The 13,096-nt window shown below is 51.1% G+C and overlaps 1 protein-coding gene across 1 annotated transcript in view; it reads right to left on the bottom strand.

Annotated features, from left to right (window-relative positions):
* The window catches only part of LOC119956525 (glutamate receptor ionotropic, NMDA 2B-like), a 579,238-nt gene that overhangs the window by 360,330 nt on the left and 205,812 nt on the right, over positions 1 to 13,096 (bottom strand). The window lies entirely within an intron of this gene.

The raw sequence follows: 13,096 nt of genomic DNA, 5'->3' as shown, positions 1-13,096 counted from the left end.
TGGGAAGCGGATCATTTGGATTATCACTTAGAACCATGGAATCCATTGGGTCCACACCAACCCTCTGAAAGAACATCCCTACCCCACTCCCCATCCTATTCCCTTTACACCCTAACCCCACCTAACCTCGACACCAAGGAACAATTTTTAGCACGGCCAATCCACCCTAACCTGCGCATCTTTGGACTGTGGGAGGAAACCGGAGCACCCGGAGGAAACCCACGCAGACACGGGGAGAACGTGCAGACTCCTCACAGACAGTGACCCAAGCCGGGAATCGAACCACAGTCCCTGGCGCTGTGAGGCGGCAGTGCCAACCACTGTGCCACCGTGCCGCCCGAACAGAAATGGTACAAATGGAAAATGCTGGCTAAACTCCACAGGTCTGGCAGCCGCTGTGAAGAGAGACGCAGGGTTAAAGTTTTGAGTCCATACGCTACAGAACTGTTCCGGTGATGGCTTATCATGATGCCAAACGTTTACTCTGTTTCTTTCCCCACAGACGCTGCCAGTCCTGTCGAGCTTATCCAGCATTTTCTGTTTTTATGTCAGATTTCCGGCATCTGCAGTATTTTGCTTCTATTTAAGGATTATGACGGGTCTAAGTCAATTCTATCCCTTTAACCAATGGCCTCTGAACATTTTAAGTAGGTAGGTCTTAACTCCAAAAAGGGAGCGTCATCAGCTGCCCTGAGAGCTGGATACGTATCCAAGGGTGAGACAAAGTAAGGGCCAATCTGGTTCAGCCTCTTGTTTCCGTCAGAACGTTGTATTTCCAAGGAGCACTGCCAGGGCCTGGGTGTATAATCTAAGCTGGCATTGAGAAATTAAACTGGGGCTCCATCTGCCCTCTCGAGGTAATGGTATAGATCTCATGGGACTGTTCAAAGGAAAGCAAGCTGCCTTGGCTTCTCCAACCCAATGGTACCAGAATTGTCTTGAAATTTATAGAGTTTCATAGAGTTTACAGTGCAGAAGGAGGCCATTCGGCCCATCGAGTCTGCACCGGCTCTTGGAAAGAGCACCCCACCCAAGCCCACACCTCCACCCTATCCCCATAACCCAGTAACCCCACCCAACACTAAGGGCAATTTTGGACACTAAGGGCAATTTAGCATGGCCAATCCACCTAACCTGCACATCTTTGGACTGTGGGAGGAAACCGGAGCACCCGGAGGAAACCCACACACACACGGGGGAGTACATGCAGACTCTGCACAGGCAGCGACCCACGCCGGGAATTGAACCTGGCACCCTGGGGCTGTGAAGCAATTGTGCTAATCACTATGCTTAGAAGGTCTGTCTTAGAGGAGCACTCGCTATGGGAAGAGAATTGGAATTGTAAAACATTAGCAATTGTTTCCACAGAACGAATCCCACGTTCCTGAAATATGGTAGAATCTCCAATTCTGAGATCCGTGAACCGGCAACCAAATTATTTGAGCATAGATGGGTGAGAAAACATATCACCGTAATTTAATTCATACAGACTAAATGTACAAACTAATAATAAATGGTTACAATCACCGTGCAAAGCTATTATTTTAGAATTAACATTTATGCATTCAGGATAACAGAGTGTCTGGTACTTTCCAAATGTCTGCATTAATGGATCTAACTTATCTTTCTGAAAATTCCAAAACAATTACACGGAATTTACAGCACAGAAACAGGCCATCCGACCCAAACAGTCCCTGATAATGTCCACGCTCCACAGACCTGAGCCTCAACCCATCCTCCTTCAACCCGAGCAGCAGGGTTTATGAGCAAACATATGAATTAGGAGCACCAAGAGGCCATTCGGCCCCTCTTCCATTTGGTAAGCTCAGGACTGATCTGACAACCCACTATTCCCTTCTACCTCGCACGCTTTTCCAGCTTCCTCTTAAGCGCATCTATGCTATTTGGCTGAACCGCTCCCTGCGGGAACGAGTTTCACACTCAATACCCCCCCCACCGTTTGGTGTCTTCAATTTAATTAATTGATGGTGCTTTCAATGTTCAATGGCAAGTTAGAAGGTTTTGTATTTCTGGCCAGGTCTGCATTCTGCTGTCACGTAGAGATTCCTAACAGGCATCAGGAGTCACACCAGCAAAACATATCCCCGGTCTCCCAACAACCAATTGGGGCTGGTTTAGCTCACTGGGCTAAATTGCTGGCTTTGAAAGCAGACCAAGGCAGGCCAACAGCACGGCTCAATTCCCGTACCAGCCTCCCCGAACAGGCGCCGGAATGTGGCGACTAGGGGCTTTTCACAGCAACTTCATTTGTAGCCTACTTGTGACAATAAGCGATTATTATTATTATGTTCATTGTCGATTTCCTCAGAAGCCTCAAACAATGGTGGCACCAGCTGTAATACTCGGTAATCGTAAATGATCAAATCTCAGTGGCCGAAATTAACTGGCAGGCGTACATTGATGGAGTTACGCTGATGGGAATTACTAGATTGGGGGGGGGGTGCGGTCACCAATTGGGGTTCAGCAAAGGAAGCACACTGACACTGAGGGAGGTACATTGGGGGTTCACTGAAAGGAGTAAGTGGACGGGGTTACACAATGGCTGACCTTCTCCAGAATCAACCACTCTGGAGGAAACAGCCCCCCCCCCCCCCATTCCCCCACCCTACCCTGCTCACAAGAGTTGCTGGCTCTTGCTGGATTTTTCCCAGGGTAGAGGGGTCAATTACTAGGGGGCATAGGTTTAAGGTGCGAGGGGCAAGGTTTAGAGGAGATGTACGAGGCAAGTCTTTTACACAGAGGGTAGAGGGTGCCTGGAACTCGCTGCTGGAGGAGGTGGTGGAAGCAGGGACGATGGTGACATTTAAGGGGCATCTTGACAAATACATGAATAGGATGGGAATAGAGGGATACGGACCCAGGAAGTGTAGAAGATTTTAGTTTAGATGGGCAGCATGGTGGGCACAGGCTTGGAGGGCCGAAGGGCCTGTGTTCCTGTGCTGTACTTTTCTTGTGGAGAGGCAGACAACTGTTGTTTGCAGACAGCACCACCAGGGGAGCGGTGGCAGCTGCCAGTAATGCATCCACCAGAGGCCGAAGGTCAGCGAGGGACCGTGGGCCACAGGTGGGGTACAAGGTGGGTCCGGGGGGGGGGGGGTTAGAGCGGTTGACAGCGAGGGCTCACAGTGGGCATCCGCTCACGTCCTGACGCCAGGCCCCTTGATCGGGCGCTGAGTGCCTGACAACGAGGGGAGCCCACAGGCAAAGCAAAGACGCCCGGATTTGCCGTTCATTGGCCGAATGCCATCGGTGGCGGCATGAGGCCCACTTGAGAGCTTCAATTGGTCGTGGAGATGGAGGGCATTGAATTACTCGTGAGATTGGAGGGGGGGGGGGGGGGGGGGGTCAGCCACGGCCTTCCCACCAGGACTGGGGGGGGGGGAGCCCCCCCCCCCCCCCCCAGCCCCCCCCCAATCTCACGAGTAATTCAATGCCCTCCATCTCCAAACATGCTCGAGCGGGTGGGGGGGGGGGGAATTAAATTCCAACAACCCCCCCCCCAAAGAGGACTGAGGGCAGTCCATAGTACAGACCCTGGCACTGCAAAACCATGTGGTAACCTCACTGAACCCATCCAGGTGGAGGCTCGAGAGTGTCAAGCCAACGTCCTCGCGTTGTTCAAGCTGGAATAACTAATCAAATTTAACCCAAATTAATCAGTCGCGATTGACAAACATTATCCATCAGGGTGAAGAGGTATAAAAGGTGTACGTTCCGTTAAAGACAACCCAATAAGCTGTACATCAGTAATCATTTTTCCGTTCCAAGACGCCTGCATTTGTGGAAACAGGATAATGTATGCTTTCATTACAGAGTTCCTTTTACTTCTGACATTTTCAGAATGAGAAACAGCAATGATGGATTGGTGCCACCGAATAATTTTTAACAATGTTTAATGTAGTGTCATTTGGCTCAGTGGTGACGCTCGTGCATCAGAAGGTTGTGGGTACATAGAATTAACAGCAGCAAAGCAGACTGTTCAGACCCCAGTGGTCCAGGCCAGGCACGGAGCACCACACACAGAACCTGCTTCCCCCATGCTTCCTCAAACCCCATCAATAAAGCCTTCCGTCCCTTTCTCCCTCACACACCTACCTAGCTCCCACTGTGTACGCAACGACTTAACGGCAGCACGGCAGCATTGTGGCTAGCACAATTGCTTCACAGCTCCAGGGTCCCAGGTTCGATTCCGGCTTGGATCACTGTCTGTGCGGAGTCTGTGCATCCTCCCCGTGTGTGCGTGGGTTTCCTCCGGGTGCTCTGGTTTCCTCCCAGTCCAAAGATGTGCAGGTTAGGTGGATCAGCCATGATAAATTGCCCTTAGTGTCCAAAATTTCCCTTAGTGTTGGCTGGGGTTACTGGGTTATGGGGATAGGGTGGAGGTGTTGACCTTGGGTAGAGTGCTCTTTCCAAGAGCCGGTGCAGGCTCGATGGGCCGAATGGCCTCCTTCTGCACTGTAAATTCTATTTTCTAAAACTCCTTGCTGGATAGTTAGTTCCACATTCTATTGAATTTATTAGTGACTCATTTCATCTTATATTTCTAGCCCTTTTGAATTCCCCCACAAGTAAATCGCCCCTTAGCCCCCCCCCCCACTCAACTCCCTTACCACCGCCACCACCATCACCCCCCGAACTCTCCAATCCAGTTACCCAGTATCCATTATAAACAGGGCTCGCAAGCCTTATAATATGATAATAACAGCATTCCCTGGACAGCTGTGTAAACAAACACTGCTGAGTACAATCCATTCGTGCTTCGGAAGGAAATCAAGCACTCAAGCTCACATTCCTCTGAACAACCGTGCAAACAAATAGTGCCGAGGTCGAATCCGTTAGTGATTTGGAAGGTATCTACTATATTTCCCTTATCTATCCTTTCTGTCACTTGTGTAAAGAATTCGATAATTTAAGCCAACCACAACTGTCACTTTTGTCATCAGTACCGAGTACGGTTCAGCGTGTATTCAATTTCTACGTGTTTCTTTATTCTATTTTTCAGGAATATTCAGATACTTTTCATATCAGCTCTGTCACGGTTGCTAATCTATGGTCCCCGGACCGGATTTATTTCCCTTTCGAAATATAGGAGTAACATTGGCTTCCATCAGCACTCTGGTGCTGTACCCTTCTCTAATAGAATATATAAATGAATCCATCTGGGCCAGAGGTCTTGGAGGCGATTTTCAGCGGGATATCCGACATTGTCACAAAATCTGGAGAGAATCGGAAATCGCGAATCTCGCCGCTCAGAACGTAATTTCTGCTTTTCAACCCCCCCCCCCCCCCCATCCCCCCAACCCCCCCCACACTGGCGGAGTAAGGTGAAAAATGGCGGAGGGGCGGGCACCTTATTTTAATACATTAGCATGTCGTTAGCGAGCACTCACTCGGAGAATTCCCCCGCCCCCCCCCCCCCCACTGAATATTCAGCGGCTGCTGGCGTGATGTCCCACAGGTGTTGTTTCCAAAGGCTTTACAAAACACGTAAACCTGGTGACCCCCACCTCCAAAGGGGAGAACCCTGGGGGTGGGGGCACCCAATAAAGCTCAATGGGCTGGATACTCTGAAGGTATCCTGGGTGGAGGGCGCCGGGGCTGTGCTCCTGCTGATCTTCTTCCCTTTGGGTGCCTGGGGGCCCCTGGGTTCCTCCAAGGGACAGAGGACCAACTGGAGTGAGATCCAGAAGCTCCGCCGTCCTCTGGGGCTGACACACGTGGATTCCCACCAGTGCCTGCACCATGCACTTGAAGCCCTGCACCATGGAGCTTGTGCCCTCATCCATAGTAGTCATTAACTGAACCATGGAGTGGACACCCCCCCCCCCCCCCCGCCATGGAGTGCACGTCCTGCATCAAGACCTCCACAAGGATGCCACCCTCTCTGTGCTGGCATCGGACTGACGGCAGCATCTCATTGGACAGAAGGCGATGGGACACCTTCAGTCCGAGGAGGGATGTTGTCATCCCTTCCTGACCCTCTGTCTTTGCACTTCCAGCATTTCTGGGACGGCCATTTTGTTTTTATACGCTGATGGGACGTGGGCGTCACAGGCTGTGCCAGCATTTATTGCCCATCCCTAATTTCCCTTGAAGGGCCATTTAAGAGTCAATCATATCGCTGTGGGTCTGGAGTCACATGTAGGCCAGACCGGGTAGGGACGGCAGATTTCCTTCCTTCAAGGACGTTAATGAACCAGATGGGTTTCCCCCGACAATCGACAAGGGTTTCATGGTCATTATTAGATCTCTAATTCCAGATTTATTTTTCTTGAATTCAAATTTCACCACCTGCCGTGGGGGGATTTGAACCGGGGCCAATGCTATGGGCCTCTGGGTTTCTGAGTCCGGCGGTAATGTCACTGCGCCACTGCCTCCCTTATACTCAGGGGCATATCACCAGCCTGGGAATCGGCAGAGCCCAGCCCTCCAGCATCCGTCCGAGCGCCGTATCGCTGGGACGTCCTGCCTTCTGCTCTGGATCCTCAGCTGTGAAGCGCTCACAGGTCAGTGTCTCATCCCACTGAGTGTCTGTGCTGGTGGAGGGCGTGGGTGACAGATGTGTCACATCTTCAATGGTGGTGACCAAGAACCCCCCCCCCTCCCACCCACAGGTTAGGTGGATTGGCCGTGATAAATTGCCCTTAGTGTCCAAAATTGCCCTTAGTGTTGGGTGGGGTTGCTGGGTTATGGGGATAGGGTGCAGGTGTTAACCTTGGGTAGGGTGCTCTTTCCAGGAGCCGGTGCAGACTCGATGGGCCGAATAGCCTCCTTCTGCACTGTAAATTCTATATAATTCACCCCGCAGAGCCTCTTGCGTCCGTGCCCTCTCCAAGGGGTGCGAGGACGGTCCGGGCTGATCAACCGATTGCCTTGCAAGGGGAAGGGGGATGGCATCACTGCATCACGGGCGACAAGTGATGAGAGAGAGTTTGCTCACGTGAGGCTTGACCACCTGCTTTTAGGGATCTCACTTCTGTCCGCAGCCCCTACTTGGCCCTCAGCGCAGGTGCAATCCTGCTCCTCGCCTGCCAGGACTCCCTCTTTAATGAGACATCTGAGCTGGGGAATGACTCAGGCAGGCTGTGCCCACTCACGCCGGTTATGCTCGAGTTTCTCCTGCAATAAGACAGGTGGGGGGAGTGTAGCCAGTTCAGATGGTGATGATGAAGTCTGGCATGCGTGGGTCGTGAGCGGGAGCAGGGATGTGAGATACAGATGAGCCACTGGGGGGTAAATGGGGGTGGGGGGGTTTGGGGATGAACCGCATGATTGATGCAGGAAACCCATGAGCCAGAGGTGACCTTAGATGTGTGAAGGGGCACAACGGGAGACTCGAGGAGGTAGGCTTACCCTGGCCACGCCCTCCCAGCCAGGCAATGGAATTTTAACAGGCAGCACGGCAACACAGTGGTGAGCACTGTTGCTTCACATTGCCAGTGACCCAGGTTCGATTCCCGGCTTGGGTCACTGCCTGTGTGGAGTCTGCGCGTTCTCCCCGTGTCTACGTGGGTTTCCTCCGGGCGCTCCGGTTTCCTCCCACAAGTCCTGAAAGACGTGCTTGTCAGGTGAATTGGACATTCTGAATTCTTCCCTCTGTGTACCCGAACAGTGGCGACGAGGAGATTTTCACAGTAACTTCATTGCAGTGTCAATGTAAGCCTACTTGTGACAATAATAAAGATTATTATTATTAATGAGGTTGTTCATCTTCAAGCAACGCTGTCGCCCTCGTCTCTTCTGTAGCGAGCTGGCACTGACGAAGGCTGCCACTGCCTCCCAGGCTGGGGTGGCGACCTTGGTGGAAAGACGTCTGCGGGAACGTGGGTATGGGACATCCCCCCTCTCCTGCACGCCCTCCAGGAGTTTGTTCGGGCCTCCCTCTGATAACCATCGCACTGGCTTCCAGGCAGCTATTCCGTGACTGGATCTGGGACAGGTGCTGGGGAGGAGTTTATTTGGAGCCGAGCACTGATTGCAGAAATTAAGACGTCCCAGGGCGAGCGAATCAGCTGAGCGAATTCAAGCGGGTAGAATTTTTTTTAAGGAGGCTCAATATTGCGTGAGATTCCCCGACGCCAACAGGATTCTCTGCAGTTTATTCACCAGAACTGACACGATGAAAAAATATAAGATCCCACCCCTACGTTTTACAAGTAGCATCCTGACTTTTAAAAATCTCTTCTTCTAATGTTATATCCACCGTGTTCGTATCTCTGGGAAATACTGGGCGCGATTCTCCGAGCCCCGCGCCGGGCCACAGAATCGCCGCAACCGCGCCACGCCGCCCCGACGCCGGCGCGCAATTCTCCGAGGTGCGGAGAATCAGTGCCATTTGTGCCGGCGCATTAGCCGGTCGCGAGCGGCTGTACGTGGCGGGGCCGCCGATTATCCGTGCAGCCGCGCGGAAAAAGCAAAGTCCCGCCGGCACCGTCCGCACCTGGTCGCTGCTGGTGGGAACTCTGCGCGAAGGGTCGGGGGGTGGCCTGTGGAGTGGGGGGGGAGGGAGCTCCGTCCCTGGTGGGGCCTCCGATGGGGTCTGGCCCGTGATCGGGGCCCACCAATCGGCAGGCCAGCCTCTCCCTCCCCGCCACCCCCTCCCCCCCCCCCTCCCCCCCCCCCCCCGGCCTACTTTGTTGCGCGTCCAGCCCCAGAACCCCCGCGCCATGTTGCGTCGGGGCCGGAGCGTTCAGTAAGGCCACCGCGCATGCACGAGTTGGCGCGTTGCCACTGCGCATGCGCGGATTGGTGCCGCCCCCTGTGCACCAGGAAGTAAGGCTGGAGCGGCGTGAACCGCTCCAGCGCCGTGCTGACCCCCAATGGGGGCCAGGATCGGTACTGCCCGCGCCCGTTTCACGCCGTCGTGAAATGTGACGGCGTTCATGATGACGCGGACACTCTGTCCCGCGACCAGAGAATCGCGCCCACTGAGTCAAATTAATTGTGTAAAATATCTGCAAATTCACTCTCATTATTTATCTAACATATTTCTTTATCTCTTTGTCCGAATTTTGATTTTATTTTTTGGTGCGGGGTGTTATTATGATACATCTTCTTATTTAAATCCATTGCTGATGTCATCAGGAAGTGCTGTGATGTCATCAGTTGCTGTTGTTGTTACCTGTGTCTATTCATATTTAATTGCCATTCGGTCTAACAATGCTGTTTCTGTTATTTTGATGTTTAACTAGTTGCTCCCGTTTTTGAGTCCAAACTGCATTTTAAACGGTGTTATTTCTATTTATTAAAGAAGATTAACTTTAACTTTAAGACTAACACGTTTCAACTGGCTTTTCGTGGTCAAGTTACCACCGCATTTTGGCAACTAGAATGGAAAATCCGAGTTTCAGCACGTTCAATATGAAGTTTTCCTAAATTTACCGATGGAGGGCAAGTTGCCTGCACCATGGGAACTGGACTGAATGTGTGGAAAGGTTTCATAGAATTTACAGTGCAGAAGGAGGCCATTCGGCCCATCGAGTCTGCACCGACTCCTGGAAAGAGCACCCTACCCAAGGTCAACACCTATCCCCATAACCCAGTAACCCCACCCAACACATGGAAGGGCATTGTCAGTGTATCAGTACACTATTGAGGACAGGGCAGGGAAGGGCATTTCATTGAATTTACAATGCAGAAGGAGGCCATTTGGCCCATCGAGTTTGCACCGGCTCTTGGAAAGAGCACCCTAACCAAGCCCACACCTCCACCCTATCCGCCTAACCCAATAATCCCACCTAACACTAAGGGCAATTTGGACACGAAGGGCAATTTATCATGGCCAATCCACCTAACCTGCACATCTTGGGACTGTGGGAGGAAACCAGAGCACCCGGAGGAAACCCACGCACACACGGGGAGGATGTGCAGACTCCGCACAGACAGTGACCCAAGCCGGAATCGAACCTGGGACCCTGGATCTGTGAAGCGATTGTGCTATCCACAATGCTACCGTGCTGGGATCGCAGGTGAGGTTAGAAAGCGCTCGATTCTCCTGAGCATGTGTGGAACAATAACTTTTCAGCTGCTGAGAAATTTAGCTACACCACAGAAACGGGGGGAGGGGGGGGGGGGGGGGGCGACATTTCATTTGAGAATTTAGTTACACTTGTTCAGAATCACCGGAATCCTAAGTCCTCAGTAACTGTGCAATGTCTAAAATTCCAAAGTATTTTTCGGAAGATGTGACAGTCTGTAGCTAACCTTGTTGCTGTGTTGCGCCAGCTCTCTTAACTTTGCAAGTTGTGGCAGTGTTGGAAGACATGCTTTTGGACAGACTAGTTTGCGGCATTAATGAGGACAGTATTCAGCGGCGTTTGCTGGGAGAAGCCGCGCTTACTTTTGAGAATGCTCCAGAAATTTCTCAGGGCATGGAAATGGATGCCAACAATGCAAAAGACATTCAGAAGGCCAATGCCAGCACGCAGGCAGGTGCACTGCATCAAGGTTGAGCGGGGATCGTCAATGCAAGGAAGCCTCAGTCAATGGCGCATCGCTTGGAAAGCTCAGACCAGGCAGTGGAGCATGCTTACTCCATGTTTAGTTTGAGTGGGGTGGGGAGGGGGGGGGGGGGGGGGCGTGGAAAGCTTATTGATCCTTCAGTGGACGTCGACAGACAGAAAATCAAGATGGAGGTGGACACAGTTGCCTATGAATCGGCAATCAGCGAGGAGGCCTTCAGGAAGATTTAAGGCTCTAAGCAGGCCGTACTCAGGCAGGGATCAATCTTCAGATGAACATCAACGAGACAAAACATCGCCTTGCGCGTTAGAGGTAGATATTGCATGTAACAGACAGGAAGCAAGAGCAAGGCTCCTGGTAGTAGAAAGGCATGGGCCTAGTCTACTTGGGCATGACTGACTGAGGAAAGTTCAGTTGGACTGGGGTAAGATAAAGCACATAAAAGTGACAGAGGACGTCGTTCAGAAATATCCTGGCGTTTTGAAAGACCAACTGGGTACATTATGGGGCACTACAGTTAAATTGTTTCCAGGTCCGCAGCCTGCGCCTCGTTTTTTTCAGACCGAGGGCAATGCCCTACACGATGAAAGACAAAGTGGGGCAGATGGAAAGATCCGGAATCATTCAGCCCATTGGGAAGCTCCAATTGTACCTGGTATTAAAAGCGATGGGGCTGTGCGCATGTGTGGGGGGATTACAAACTTGCCGTTAATCAGGTTTCCAAGCTGGATGCTTACCCATTGCTGAGGGTAGAGAGATCTATTTCTGAACCCTTGCAGGAGATGAGGCAAGACATTTTGAAACTGGAAGTGAGCCAGGCCTATCAACAACTCTTACTGGAGGAAGATTCAAAGCAGTCTGTGATCAGCAACACGTGTAAAGGGTTGTTCCAAGTATAATCGTTTGGTTTGTGGTGTATCCTCCAGTCCAGAGATCTTCCTGAGGACAACCAGTTTCAGGGCATTCCCCATGTTGCAATCTAATTAGATACCAGTTTAACTTTGGGTTAGACTGAGCAGGAGCTCCTCAGAAGCGGGACTGTGTCTGAAGTGGAGCAAGTGTATTTTTCAGGCACCGAGCGCGGAGGTATCTCGGCCAAAGAATCAATGCCCAAGGTTTATCTCCTGTGGAAGGGAAAGTTTGAGCGATTAAGAAAGTTCCAGCGTCCAGGAATGTAGCCGAGCTAGTCTATTTTGATCCAGACAGGAAGCTTATCCTGTCCTGTGATGCCTCGGCCTACAATGTGCAGGCGGTACTTACACATCTAATGGAGGACGGATCCGAAAAGGTTTTGCATCTCAGACGCTGACAGAGGCTGAAAAGGGGAATTCACAGTTGGACAAAGAAGCTTCAGCTATCGTTTTTGAGGTAAAGAGATTCCATCAATGCCTCCAGGGTCGCTCATTCACCATGTACACCGACGACAGGCCGTTGATGAGTCTCTTCAGGGAGTCAAAATCTATTCCTCCCAAGACCTCAGCACGAATACAACGATTACATTGTCAGCATATCAGTACAGTATTGTGTACAGGGCAGGGAAGGGCATTGTCAGCATATCAGTACAGTATTGTGTACAGAGCAGGGAAGGACATTGTCAGCGTCTCAGTACAGTATTGTGTACAGAGCAGGGAAGGACATTGTCAGTGTATCAGTACAGTATTGTGTACAGGGCAGGGAAGGACATTGTCAGAGTATCAGTACAGTATTGTGTACAGAGCAGGGAAGGACATTGTCAGTGTATCAGTACAGTATTGTGTACAGGACAGGGAAGGACATTGTTAGTGTATCAGTACAGTATTGTGTACAGGACAGGGAAGACACTGTCAGTGTATCAGTACAGGATTGTGTACAGTGCATGGAAGGACATTGTCAGTGTATCAGTACAGTATTGTGTACAGGGCAGGGAAGGACACTGTCAGTGTATCAGTACAGGATTGTGTACAGGGCAGGGAAGGACAGTGCCAGTGTATCAGTACAGTATTGTGTACAGGGCAGGGAAGGACATTGTCAGTGTATCAGTACAGTACTGTGCACAGGACAGGGAAGGACATTGTCAGTGTATCAGTACAGGATTGTGTACAGGGTAGGGAAGGACATTGTCAGCGTATCAGTACAGTATTGTGCAGAGGGCAGGGAAGGACATTGTCAGCAGATCAGTACAGTATTGTGTACGGGGTAGGGAAGGACATTGTCAGTGTATCAGTACAGTATTGTGTACAGAGCAGGGAAGGACACTGTCAGTGTATCAGTACAGTATTGTGTACAGGGCAGGGAAGGACATTGTCAGCGTATCAGTACAGTACTGTGTACAGGGCAGGGAAGGACATTGTCAGCATATCAGTACGGTATTGAGTATAGGACAGGGAAGGACATTGTCAGCATATCAGTACAGTACTGTGTACAGGATAGGGAAGGACGTTGTCAGTGTATCAGTACAGGATTGTGTACAGGGCAGGGAATGAGATTGTCAGCGTATCAGTACAGGATTGTGTACAGGGCAGTGAAGGACATTGTCAGCGTATCAGTACAGTATTGTGTAGAGCGCAGGGAAGGACATTGTCAGCAGATCAGTACAGTATTATGGACAGGACTGGGAGGGACATTGTCAGTGTAT

This window comes from Scyliorhinus canicula, chromosome 23, assembly GCF_902713615.1.
Source record: "Scyliorhinus canicula chromosome 23, sScyCan1.1, whole genome shotgun sequence".
Taxonomy (NCBI): Eukaryota; Metazoa; Chordata; class Chondrichthyes; order Carcharhiniformes; family Scyliorhinidae; genus Scyliorhinus; species Scyliorhinus canicula.
The sequence above is the reverse complement of the archived record's forward strand: the minus strand, read 5'-3'. Positions and strand labels throughout refer to the sequence as shown.